This window comes from Octodon degus, unplaced genomic scaffold (assembly GCF_000260255.1).
Source record: "Octodon degus isolate 3935 unplaced genomic scaffold, OctDeg1.0 scaffold00053, whole genome shotgun sequence".
Taxonomy (NCBI): domain Eukaryota; kingdom Metazoa; phylum Chordata; class Mammalia; order Rodentia; family Octodontidae; genus Octodon; species Octodon degus.
Genome location: NW_004524629.1, coordinates 13,611,453 through 13,623,554, shown reverse-complemented (window position 1 = coordinate 13,623,554; position 12,102 = coordinate 13,611,453). Strand labels below are relative to the sequence as shown.

The following is a 12,102-nucleotide window of genomic DNA, read 5'->3' as shown; positions in this document are numbered from 1 at the left end:
GGCCGGCGGGGACGGAGGCGGCGACCCGGGAGCGGCCGCAGACTTCGGAAAGGCGCCTTGAGTTCTTCCTTCACTTGGAGGAAACTGAGAGGAGTTAGGGACTTTTCCAAGTCTGCCTCCTCGAGGGGTGGGGGTGCAGGAGCCGGAGAGTCTTTTGAGGGGAAAATAGATTTTCTTTTATCTCTTATAAAGTGAGATTATGATTTCCTGAAATTTATGTTTTTCTTTGTAAGGGCTCTTGGATTTTTGTGTTACTATCTGGGCCGTATAACGGCCTCTTAAAATCTGAATTTACTCTTAAGCTCATGTTGCGCAAGTGTCAGATCCGTGGCTCTGGGCTTTGGGGGCTCTGCAGTTTCCAGTTAAGGCATTTCAGCGCTTTTTTTTTTTTTTTTTTTATGGTAATGTTTTCTTTTCAACTCCAGTGACCTTCCTGAGACACTACAAACAAACCAACAAAACCTTCGCTCACAAGCCCCTCCATTAACTCAGAGGTTTATGGACAGAAAATAAACAATTCTAAATTCCCTGGGCTCTAGTCTCCAGAAAAGTGAGGTCAGAAACTAAACATTTGATAATTGTGGCAGGAAATGTGGAAGGAATTAAGAAGCATGAGGGAGAAGAAATGGAATGCACATTACAAAAGAAATAGCTCCCTGGTGGGTGGTTTTTACGCCCCTCTTTGAATTTTTTTCTGCATATTACAGTTTCTCGGCCCATCCTTAGCACTACAGCTTAACTGGGCCCCAGAATTCTTAAATGAATACAATGTTTTCACAGTTAAAAAAAAAAGTGCACATTGTACCAAAGTCTTGACTTCCACCACTATGGATTAAAAACACAAGGTAGCTGTACTCCCCATGAAATAAAAATATATAGCATTTGTTAAATATTGACTGTGTGGCAGTAAAATACCTTGTTCATGAGAGAGAAACTGAGTCAGAGAAGTTTATATTACTTACCAGCTGTCCTCAGTTAAAGCTAGGAACAGGCTCTTAACCCAACAGTTTGGCTCCAGGCTCCAGGCTTTTCTTCTCTCCCCAATCCACTTCCAGCCATGAAGCATTAGCATTCACCAAGTGTTTTGTATACCAGACATTCACTGTGTATATTACCTGCATCTTTGCTTTGAAATCTCCTCCAACTCTATAAGGTAAGTTTATTATCCGCATTTTAAGGAGAAGGGATCAGATTTAAGGAGAGCAGGTACCTTGCCCCGGGTCGTACACCTGGGTAGTTCTGAGAGGGCTCTCCTTGCTTTTGGAGCCCATCTTGAACTCAAGGCCGGCTTCTTCCATCCGTTTTGCTTTCCAGAGGTTAAGTCTGAGGAAGTATCCCCCTTCATTGATGAATTTAGTCCTGGTTAAGGAACACTTCCCTACCCCCTGCTGTGGCCCTCTCAGTGACAGATGAGGTGAATCTCTGGTTAGTTTTACAACAGGCTTAAGAATTGCTTGCTTGAGTATGAAACAGCTCTGTGAAATGGAGTGCAAATAGGAGGTGTGAGCAGCTTGTGGCTTCACTCACCAAAGGACTGTGTGGCCCAGTGTCTGGGATCGGTTTTAGGAAGCCTACCCTGCACACCCACCTCCCGCCAGCCTGCATTGCAGGGAAAGCTTAGCCCTGGAAGGAAGTTCCTCCAGCAGCAATTTCCTGCTAGAGGCAGAAGAGCATCCTGAGCTTTCAGATTCTAGGCCAGATCTTTACTGAGAATCAAAAATGGGGAGTCCTGAGGTGTGAAGACCAAGGGGCTTGGTGAAACCAGGACTTGGTGGTTACAATGAAAAGTGAGGGGAAAAGTGAGGGGTCGGCATGAGCCCAGTTGACTTGAGTCTATGAAGAATGCTTATCTTCTAATCAATCCAAGTATGCTGCCTGGAGCATTTGACAAGTTTTTCATACATGTGTTAATAGTAAACTTTCAATTATCAATGAAAAGGTAATTAATCTGCAAAGGAGATTTGTGATTTGAATTTACTGGAAGCATTATAACTTCTAGTTAATGATGTTTATCATAGAAATACTTTTCTTGTTAAATATAAGAATATTCAGCAAACATGATATTTATGAGTCTTTATTGGCCTAAGTCTATTTTGGTAAACAGGGTAGCTAAACTTATGCAAGTTCTGTTGAACTTTTAAAATGAAATAGATTTTGTGGCACTTTTTGCTTTAATATGAACACAGATTGAGTCAACATTTTAAAAACAATGTGATTGAGTTACAGTGTTGTAAGGCCAAAGCCTGTGGAGTAAACCTTCAGAATCAGAGTTGTTCAAGCTTGGGGAAAGGCTGCTGTGACTGCTGTTAATGTGAATCTAGATAAATCTCATTAGGTTAGATTTCAGAAACTTAACCAGGCTCTTTTTTTTTTTTTTTTTTTTTGGTGGAACCGGGGTTTGAACTCAGGCCCCTGCGCTTGCCTTATTCCACTGAACCATCTCCCCGGACCCTACATTGTATTTTCATTGTTTTACATAGCCTCTTATTAGAACTTTAGAGTTGTTTTTTAATTTCTTCCATTCTTACCTATTGTCAGCTCCCCTCTGAGCCCCCCTCCCCCAATCCTGGTGCCCCCACACCCCACAGGCTCTTTGGAGTCTGCCTAGAAGAGGGTGTTGATGAAATGCAGGGCTCCGCATGTGGCAATAGGGCATCTATGCTGGAGTAAGCATGGAAGGGGCCGCACCTTGGGGACTTCCCTTGACGGTGCCACAGGACAGGCTATTCGCTCAACCCCCCTCCCACCCATAATTACTACAGCTCCTTGAGAAGAGTGTGATGGCAGCATGGTGTGGAGAACCCAGCTAGTTTGTGTCCCTCTGGAGTCTCAGTGAATCTGACTGTGACATCCCGGCTGCCTGCTTCATGGGGGCAGCCTTGCTGAGCTGCTCCCCTCCTCGCTCTCCTCTGGTGGATGTCCCTGCTCTCATTCCCAGTATTCCAGGTCTAGAAATTCGTTTTTATACAGGGGACAGATCTCCAGATCAGATCACTCATTCCAGTTAAGAGATCTGCACTTGATCCATGAACTGTGAGAACATTACCTAAGAGAAGAACAAGGAAAGTAATTACAGTTTTACAGACAAGCGCACTTCACTTAGCCCTAGGCATGCCATTCTAGAAGATTATTACAGGCCACTCTGCTTCACCTTTTTATACCCTATTGTCTGCATGTATTTAACCACTAGGAGTTTTACTGGCTGATTTGGGAGACCTCCACACCCTGTCCCCCATATTGGTAATTGAACGCAGGGCTTTGCATGTTAGGCAAGCACTTTGCCAAGGGATTTTTTTCTTTTAGATAGTATCTTCCCATGTAGCTCAGACTTCCCTCAAATGTGGCAGTCCTTCTGCCTCGGCCTCCTTAGTAGTGGGGGGTTATAGGAATATACAACTATGTCTAGCCCCAGAATTCTTTATTTATTTTGTGGAACCAGGGATTGAACTGAGGCCCTTATGCTTGCCAGGCATGTGCTTATTCTACTGAGCCATCTCCCCGGTCCCAAAACATACTTTAAATACAAAGACAGATGTCTTTTTTTTTTTTTAAAGAATTATTTATTTATTCATTCATTCATTTATTCATTCATTCATTTTGTGTGTGTGGCCAGCTCAGCCCACCAGGGGGCGGGGCTGTCTGGCATGTGGTGTGCTGGGGGATTGAACTGTGGTCCCTGTGTTTTGCTTAGCTTAGCTTGTTCTAAGTAGGTGCTTTAGACCACTGAGCCATCTCACCAGCCCTTATTTTTTATTTTTATTTTTCACTTATTTATTTACTTATTTATTTGGTACAGGGTCTCCTAACGCAGCTCCGACTGGTAGAGATCCTCCTATCTCAGCCTCCCCAGTACTGGGATTACAAGTGTGTGCCACCACACCCGGTTTCGGTGGCTGGCAAGGTGTGTCCCGGGTTCTGGGGCCAGCACGTCTGCCTTTATGTTTTGAATTAAATTAATCGGTACATTTTAGGTATATATAATGATCACATTCCTTGTGCTTCAGCCTTTCGAAACTCATTTGTGGTTGACCAGGCAAAATAAACAAGTGCATAAAGCTATATACACACCTGGTGGACCTCATAAGAAGAGGCGATTACACCCAGTATTGACCCTTCTGAGTATGTGAGCTGATGGACTCTTTTTCTCTTCCAACCCCTGTTCAAAAAGCACCTTTTTGAAATACAGTTAATAGGGGTTAGCAATTAAGAGCGAGGTTCTGCCATGCCTAGATTCAATCTCAAATTATTTGGCTTCACTGTACCTCTGGGTGACCGGTGCACAGCAAGCATAGGCTTGGTGTAATCCTAATCTTAAGAGATAGTTGGAATGTGCAGCACGCGTTTCCACCAGGCGGGCTGTGGGAGACCGACCACTTGCCTGCCCCCCGGCTAGTGGGCCCTTTCGCAGGCATCAGCGGAGCCAGGGCTCCAACCAGCCTCCCGCCTAGGAAGCACCACTTGCTCTCATCTCTTAGCAACAGCAGAAAGGTGTCCGCCCAGAATTCTTTAGAATTGTTTTACTGGTACACTTATGGAGGCCTGGAGTGAAATATAGATCTGCTGACCGCTTCTTCTTGGAGCTTCAGCGTGTATATTAGCCACTAAAATGATCTCTTGTTTATCTTTTGGCAAGTAAACTACTGGCTGTGGTTCTAAAGACCATCACTGGGCACTGAAATGTTGAAACATGGCAGGGCTGCTGCCGAATAGCCAAAACAGATGGGCGAGTACCTGGCAGATTGAGGCCCTGGCTGTTACAGTTCCTGTAAAAGTCTCTGGATCGGGTGACAGAAAGCCAGAATCAGTTCCCAGACACGTAGAAGCAAGTAGGGGTACTGTGATGGGGAGCAGACAAGGGTCCTGGGCCTAGGTGGATATAATGACTCCAGAGAAATATCCCAAAGAAAAAATTAAGCCAGTTAAGCAGAACAACACAAGCTTCTATCCAACAAAAAGTAAAGGATGAGCTATAAATCCAAGCAGTCACACATGAGCATTGAAAATACCATGGTTTTGTTTTCCTACACCTCTTCAGATAACTGGATGTCCAATAAAACACTTCCAGCAGACATATGTTTTCATTAGCTTAACAGTGCCAGATAAAAGCTGAGCATGGTGACACACACCTGCCATTCCAGCTGTTTGGGAGATTGGGGCACGAGGATCATTTGAGTACACATGTTAAAGACCAGCCTGGGTAACATAGTGAGACTCCATCTTAGAATGCCAGAACCATAGGATTGAAAAATGAAACTCAGATGTTTCATTTTGTAAGATGATTCATGTCCTTGGAGGTCCAATTCATACTTTGCTTCAAGGCCCCCAATTCAGATCCCGATGGCTTTGGCATGGGTGACTTCTCTAAAAGTGAGGTATTAACAGCACAGGACTTACCTTTACTGTGTCTGTCCACCGGGTAGCATCCTCTGTTGTAGGTTGAACAGGCCCTGTGCACGGGGCAGAATCACGGATGAAGCGTATGACAGTTTGCTTACCATCTGGTGGTAGCCAGGTGCCTTAAGTGGTGGCAGCTTGGGTGGATGACATGGTGAACAGGGTGGGATGGTGCATACCTGTAATACCAGCACTCAGAAGGCTGAAGCCGGAGAGTTACTGAGTCCCAGGGCAGCCTGGGCTACCCACTGAGTTTAAAGGCCAGCCTAAACTGCAGAATAAGGGGGCCTCCCCATTAGCTCAGTTGTTTAAGTGCCTGCTTATGCAAATGCAGTCCAGCACAGGGTACTGTGGTTCCATCTCCAGCTCCACCTGTCTTATCAGACCTACCCTTCAGGCAGCCTGAGCCACCAAAAAAAAAAAGTCCTTTGGGCCAGGGAGATAGTTCAGTAGAATAAGCAATGTTCTGGCAAGTGCAGGGTCCTGAGTTCAATCCCCGGTACCATGAAAATAAATAAAAAATAAACTACAGAATAAGACCCTGTCTCAAAAAAAGGGGGGGGGGTCTTTACATTTATTGTTGTTACATTAATGTAAAATATAAAGTTCTCCTTGATTTTGAAACTTCTTTTATATTAATAAGATGCACAGATCATTAGTGGATAGTTTGAAGAAGTTTTTCATCTAATCTGGATACAGCCAGATAGCTACCACCCAATCAAGACAGAAGGAGCTGATGCAGAGAGGAGGCTGTACACTTACGGCGAGAAGACTTACACTGAAACTGTGCTAGGTAGGATCATCCAGTATGCAGTTCAGGATTCTTCACCCAGAAACTTTTCTTTTAATTTTCTTTTGTTTTAATCGGTTCAGTCTCTTGATGTCTGGCCCTCAGAGCATTTGACAAGTTTTAAATCTGTATTTTCTCAATAATGAACCTGTAACAATTAATGAAAAAGTAGATTGCAATTCAGATATTACTATAAGCACTTTAACTTAGCTAAAGTTAACTATACTCCTCATAGAAAGTCATTTTTCTTGGTAGGTTCAAGGACGCACCACAAACATAGTTAAATATACAGTATTCATAGACATGGATCCATTTAGTGAACTTTGGGTCAGCTTTGGAGGAACTTACCTGACTAGTGAGGGCTACTACAGAGCTCGCTATAATGTACATGGAGAAACTAAGTGAAGGGGAGAAAAATCATTCTATTTCATCATGTGTCCTAGTTATTATAATATTTAAGCAATAAAACACACATCATTGTATTTATGACACCTAAAAACCTAGTATTGGTTAAAAACCCAGTGGAAGGGCTGGCCAGATAGCTCAGCAGATTAAAGCACCTGCTTAGGCAGATGCAGGGACTGGGGGTTTGATCCCTGGCCTGCTCTACTGGTGCCGGCCCTGTCCCCGGGGCACACTGAGCCATGACTGAGACTGGGCATGGTGGTGTGGGCCTGTAATCCCAGTATTTGGGAGGCTGAAAATAGGAGGATCACCATGAGTCTGATCTGTATAGTGAGACCCTGTAGACCTTGTACTTAATACTTGAAAAAAAAAAAAAAATGGAAGGATTAAATAAGTCGTAATACAACCTTATGTGTTGCTAAGCATTGTGTTCACAAGAAGTTATCTGTGGTGGTGACATCAGGGTACTTCTATTCTTTGCTCCATTCATATGTCATCTAGATTCTTCATGAATATATTGTAAGTTTTATGTTTTATCAGAAAGTATAAACAAAATAATGTGTTAAGGGGGTAAGTTGCTCTTGAAAAGGAAAGGGCTGGAGCTGGAGAAATAGCCCAGCAGTCATAAGCACTTGCCTGGTAAGCAAAAGTACCTGGATTCAATCCCTGGTACCACATGCCATGCCAGCCCTGTGCCATGCTGGCCCTGAAACAGGAGGATCACTATTGAGTCTGAGCTTCATAATGAGACCCTATACCAAATAAATAAACCTTTTTTTTTTCTTCTGTATTTTAGGGAAAGGCCTACAGGGTGTGCAGGGTCTCACTACTAGATTGAACTCATAGTGATTCTCCTGTTTACAGCCTCCCAAGTACTGGGATTATTGAGGCACGCCACCATGCCCAGTCTCATTAGCTGTCTCAGCATGGGGGCCAGCATGGCAGGACCAGGGATCAAACCCCTGGCTCCTGCGCCTGCTTTCAGGCACTTTAATCTGCTGAGCTATTTGGCCAGCCCTTAAATCTTCAAAAAAGAAAAAGGAAGGGCTCGTAGGAATATTTGGGATTTCCAAGGAGTAGGATGTCCAGGAATTGCTTTGGCAGGAAGTAAGGAATGAAGTTGTATAGTTTGCTGCTGTTGGCCCTTCTTCCTTCCGGAGAAATAACCCACTCAGTCACTCAACAGAAGTGTGTGATGAGCTGTCCAGATGCTGCAGAAAATAAAAATAAGCTCCTTGCACCACAGAGATAGAAGGCTTTCAAGAATAGCTTGCACAACACAGCTGACCCTCTCTCCACAATAGACAATTGCTCATCCTAGTTCTTTCCTACTGAACCTGGAGGAGGTTTGAAAATCCTACTTGGAAATGTTGCAGGTAGTCATTAGCACTCAGTCAGAGTGTATGTGAAATTAAAGCTAGTTGCCATTCTTGCTTGAAGAAATCAAACCATTTTGACCAAAATGGACAAATGTTTATCCAAAATTAGGATAACTAGAAGGCACAGTTCAGGACTGTGTGAACCCACAAAGACAGCATGGGGTACTATGTGCTAGACTAGGGGTAGCAAACGAAAGACTCTGTCAGGCAAACAGGACTCACCAGTTTCTGGCCAAAGCTTCTAAGTTCTTTAAATGAACCTGAACACCTTACAGTAAACCAAACCTAATGTTGGGTATCAATAGAGATATGGTAATGAGGATCCTCTTGGCTGTTCTGATGAAGGCAGCGGTAGCTCTTGCTGAGGCTGTATGCGCTGCTGCTGTCATCGGTAACAGCTTCTGCCTTAGCTGAGGCTGACAATAATTTGCTAATAGAATGCTCTTTGGGTAGTTAAGAGCATAAAATATATTCTATAAATTTGTATTTTCTGCTGTGGCTGAAGGATTTCTGTGTAATCTCACAGACTTTTTATGTCCTCATTTGAAAGCCATCACCATTAAACTATTCCCAGGATTAGGTCTGAATTTATGGTTTCTATTATGTCCCCTGAATAATCCAGACACTATTTGTGATCAAGAAATCTGTTGTCAAACAAGGCATGTGACATATGGCAAAAGCTGTGACATGTTGCAGACCCAGATATATCTGTGTTGGAATATTGTGTTCATCTTAGATATTAATTTGAATCTGCTTTTTATAACTAAATTTAGGTCCTGTATCTGAGGCAAAATTTGTTTATCCCCTGGTCTTTCATCCTCTTCTTTAGTGCTAGTAAGTATAATTTATTAATCTCCAACAGAAGTATCAGGCATTTTGCTAGTCCCTGTGCACATACATAGCTGGCTGTTGAAGGGGCAGCAATACAGCTCAGTGGACTAAGCACTTGCTTAGGTACATACAGGGGCCAGGGTTCAGTCCCTGGCACTGCATGCTGTGCACCCCTTCCCCGGGTGCACTAAGCTGGCAATGGAGTCCGGGCTTGGTACGTACCTATAATCCCAGTACTAGGGAGGCAAAATCAGGAGGATCACTACAAGTCTGAGCTGTGTAATGAGATCCTGCACCACAAAACAAAACAAACACAAAAACAAAACAACAACAACAACAAAAAAAACTATATCCAGCTGTTGGAATAACATAAGACTAAAAGGTAGTGGGTACCTTAAATGTCCCTGTTCTGAAAGAGCTGTCACTGCCATGGCGAGCCCAGATGGATCTGGCCATTAGGGAGCCAGATTCATGGCTATAGAAGTTCCACCACTTCTTGCCTGTCCCCTCTCCCCACTTTAGAAGGTTCATGGATGGGCAGCTTTGGCATGCTCAGAATGTCAGGGGTTCCCCTTGGGCAGAGAGAACTGCCATATTCTTTCCAACTCATGTTCCATTTTTAAGTCGCTTAATGCCTCTGACTTGAAGCTTCACATAAGGACTTCAGAATAGTGGACTACATTTGAATTCTGGCCTTGTCCAGCAGAGAGACCTTGCAGAGTCTCACTAAATTGCCGAGTCTACAGCCATACCACCCTGAACGCACCCGATCTTGTCTGATCTCGGAAGCTAAGCAGGGTCAGGCCTGGTTAGTACTTGGATGGGAGACTAAATTGCCAAGGTTAAATTTGAACTTGGTGATCCTCCATCCTCAGTCCCTGAGTACAGAGGTCATAGGTATGTGCCCCCCACACACACCATGTCCAATTTTTCTGTCCGAAAAACGTGTTGGGAAGTACTTGTGGAGTAGACTGGGATCTGTCCCTATGGGAGCTAAGGCCACACAAACCTTGAACTCTTGAGGAGGGTGCCACTGGGTCTGCAGTTGTCCTGATTGTAGCCTCACGTGCCTGCACCACCCACTAACCCTGGATCCTGATGTTGCTCTTTGCCCTTCATCTTTCTCCTCCCGTCTGGCCTTCTCTCTTGTCTCCCTTCCACTGCCATTAGCAAGTTCATCCTGAAGTGTCAGAGCTACCTTAGGAGTGGTCAGAAAACCCACATATCACCATGTTCACGTTTATGCCTAGATACAGGGGCACAAAGCCTTGCTATTCTCATTTGTGTTACTTATCGGGGACAAAATAGATTTCTTCCTCAAAGTCAGGTAGAAGAACGAAGTGGGCATTCTTCTGGCTCTGGCCAGTGTCAGCCTCTGAGTTAGTGCTGGTGAGTGAGCCCCAGACCTTGTCCCCAAGGAGCTTGCAGTCTGGTGGCAGAGGCAAACAGAAAGAGACACGGGCTTAGAGCAGTGTGGTATGGGAACAGTTAGGGCAGGGCTGAGACCCTGCCCCAGCACTGGGCCTAGGAAGGTCTGCAAGAGGAAGTGACCCCCAAGCTGAGCTCCGAAAACTGACCAGTGCTTCCCCAGACAGCAGGTAGAAAGAGAGAGACCCTTACATAATTTCCACAACCTGATAAGTAGTTGTCTTCATATTTTATCCATGAAGAAAAACAGTGGCTCAGAGAACTCAGGTGTGCACAATTGGCCACCTACTAGGTAACAAACCCGGGATGCACACTCCAGGACTAAAAATCCCAAGGTAAAGACCTCAGTGATCAAGCCTCACTGCTCTTTCTGAAATGACTTGGAAAACAAACCAGACCCTTTTGTTAGTAACATGGCACTGTACAAACCATTCATTTAACTTTATTTTTTATTTTTTAATAGAACAGTTTATTTATTTATTGTATTTTTAAGGAAGGGTCTACAGGATGTTAAGGGTCTCACTACTAGATCGGACTCCTAGTTACCCGCCTGTTTACAGCCTCCCAAAAGCTGGGATTATAGGCATGTACCACCATGCCCAGTCTCAATTGGCGTCTCAGCATGCCCAGAAGTGGGGCTGGCATGACAGGCCCAGGGATCAAATCCTCGGCCCCTGCGCCTGCTTGCAGGTGCTTTAATCCACTGAGCTATTTGGCTGGCTCTTCATTTAACTTTAAAAAATAATTTTATGTTTATTGGTCCATGTTTACAGTGTGTGGGATTACATCATCATGGAGAGCTGGTACATGTACATAACATACCTTAATTCTTTTTAATTCTCTTTCCTTTCCCTTCATGTTACATTAGTTTTTTTGTTCTGTTCTCAGCACTGGGTATTGAACCCAGAGCCTTTACACTGAGCTATATCCCCAACTCTTTATGTTTTGAGATAGGAGCTGGCTAAGTTGCCCAGGCTGGCCTTGAATTTGTGATCCTCGTGCCTCCACCTCCAAGTAGCTGGGATCCCAGGGATGCATGATCACACTGGCTGTATCTGCTGCCAAGTGGTTTGAATGCCTGGATGGATGCTTCTGGTCTGGTCTTTCTGGCTACGTGGATTGGTCATGGTTTCCACTTGAATTTGGCTCTAGCTCCTTCCTGGTGCATACTGCAGTGTAGCTGTTGCTTTGAGCTTTTGCAGTTAATGACCAGTGATTCAAGAGATATTTTAAGGCAATTTAATTTCTTTGTCTTTTCCAGTGTGTTCACAACTATTCCACGTTAAATAAAGCCAAGTTGCAAGATGGCTGTAGCACTCTGCTAGGGGCTGGCTGTAACTGCACAAATGTTTACAGCACAGATGTGCCCAGCCCAGGGAGCAGGTGGGACAGACTACATCCCACACCGCATCTACCAGGCCATGTGTACTCGCACAGAACTTTTCTGCCCCCAGAGGAAGGAGGCACCCTCTTTTTTAACTGATCTGCAAAGCTCCCTGAGCTTAGCCTTATCTCTGAGTCATAAGATGCTTTATTGGTACATTTTGTAAACTGATTTCATTCAGAGGCTTGATGCCTCCATCGAAAGCACAGGCTTCTCATGGATGAAGTAAAATGATAAAAATGGAAATTTCGAAAATCTGTTCTTTTTCCCCCACCATGTGCAACTTTTGGCTGCTGCCCAACTCTATCTAGTTTGGGAACTGTGATTCCCTGTGACTCGAGAAGAGCCTTTCCAGCTCCCCTCAGGTTTCTGGCTTAGCAGAACCTCCCTCAGCCCACAGCTGAATTCCAACTCCTGGGAAGAAATGTCCTAGACAGAGCGAACCCCAGCCTGGACACTGTCAGAGCTTGTGTCATGTGTTTGCCTTAGCT

General features: G+C 44.4%; 1 protein-coding gene across 1 annotated transcript in view; it reads left to right on the top strand.

Moving 5' to 3' along the window:
- The window catches only part of Fstl1 (follistatin like 1), a 52,016-nt gene that overhangs the window by 584 nt on the left and 39,330 nt on the right, over positions 1-12,102 (top strand). The gene's annotated exons all lie outside the window — the stretch shown is intronic.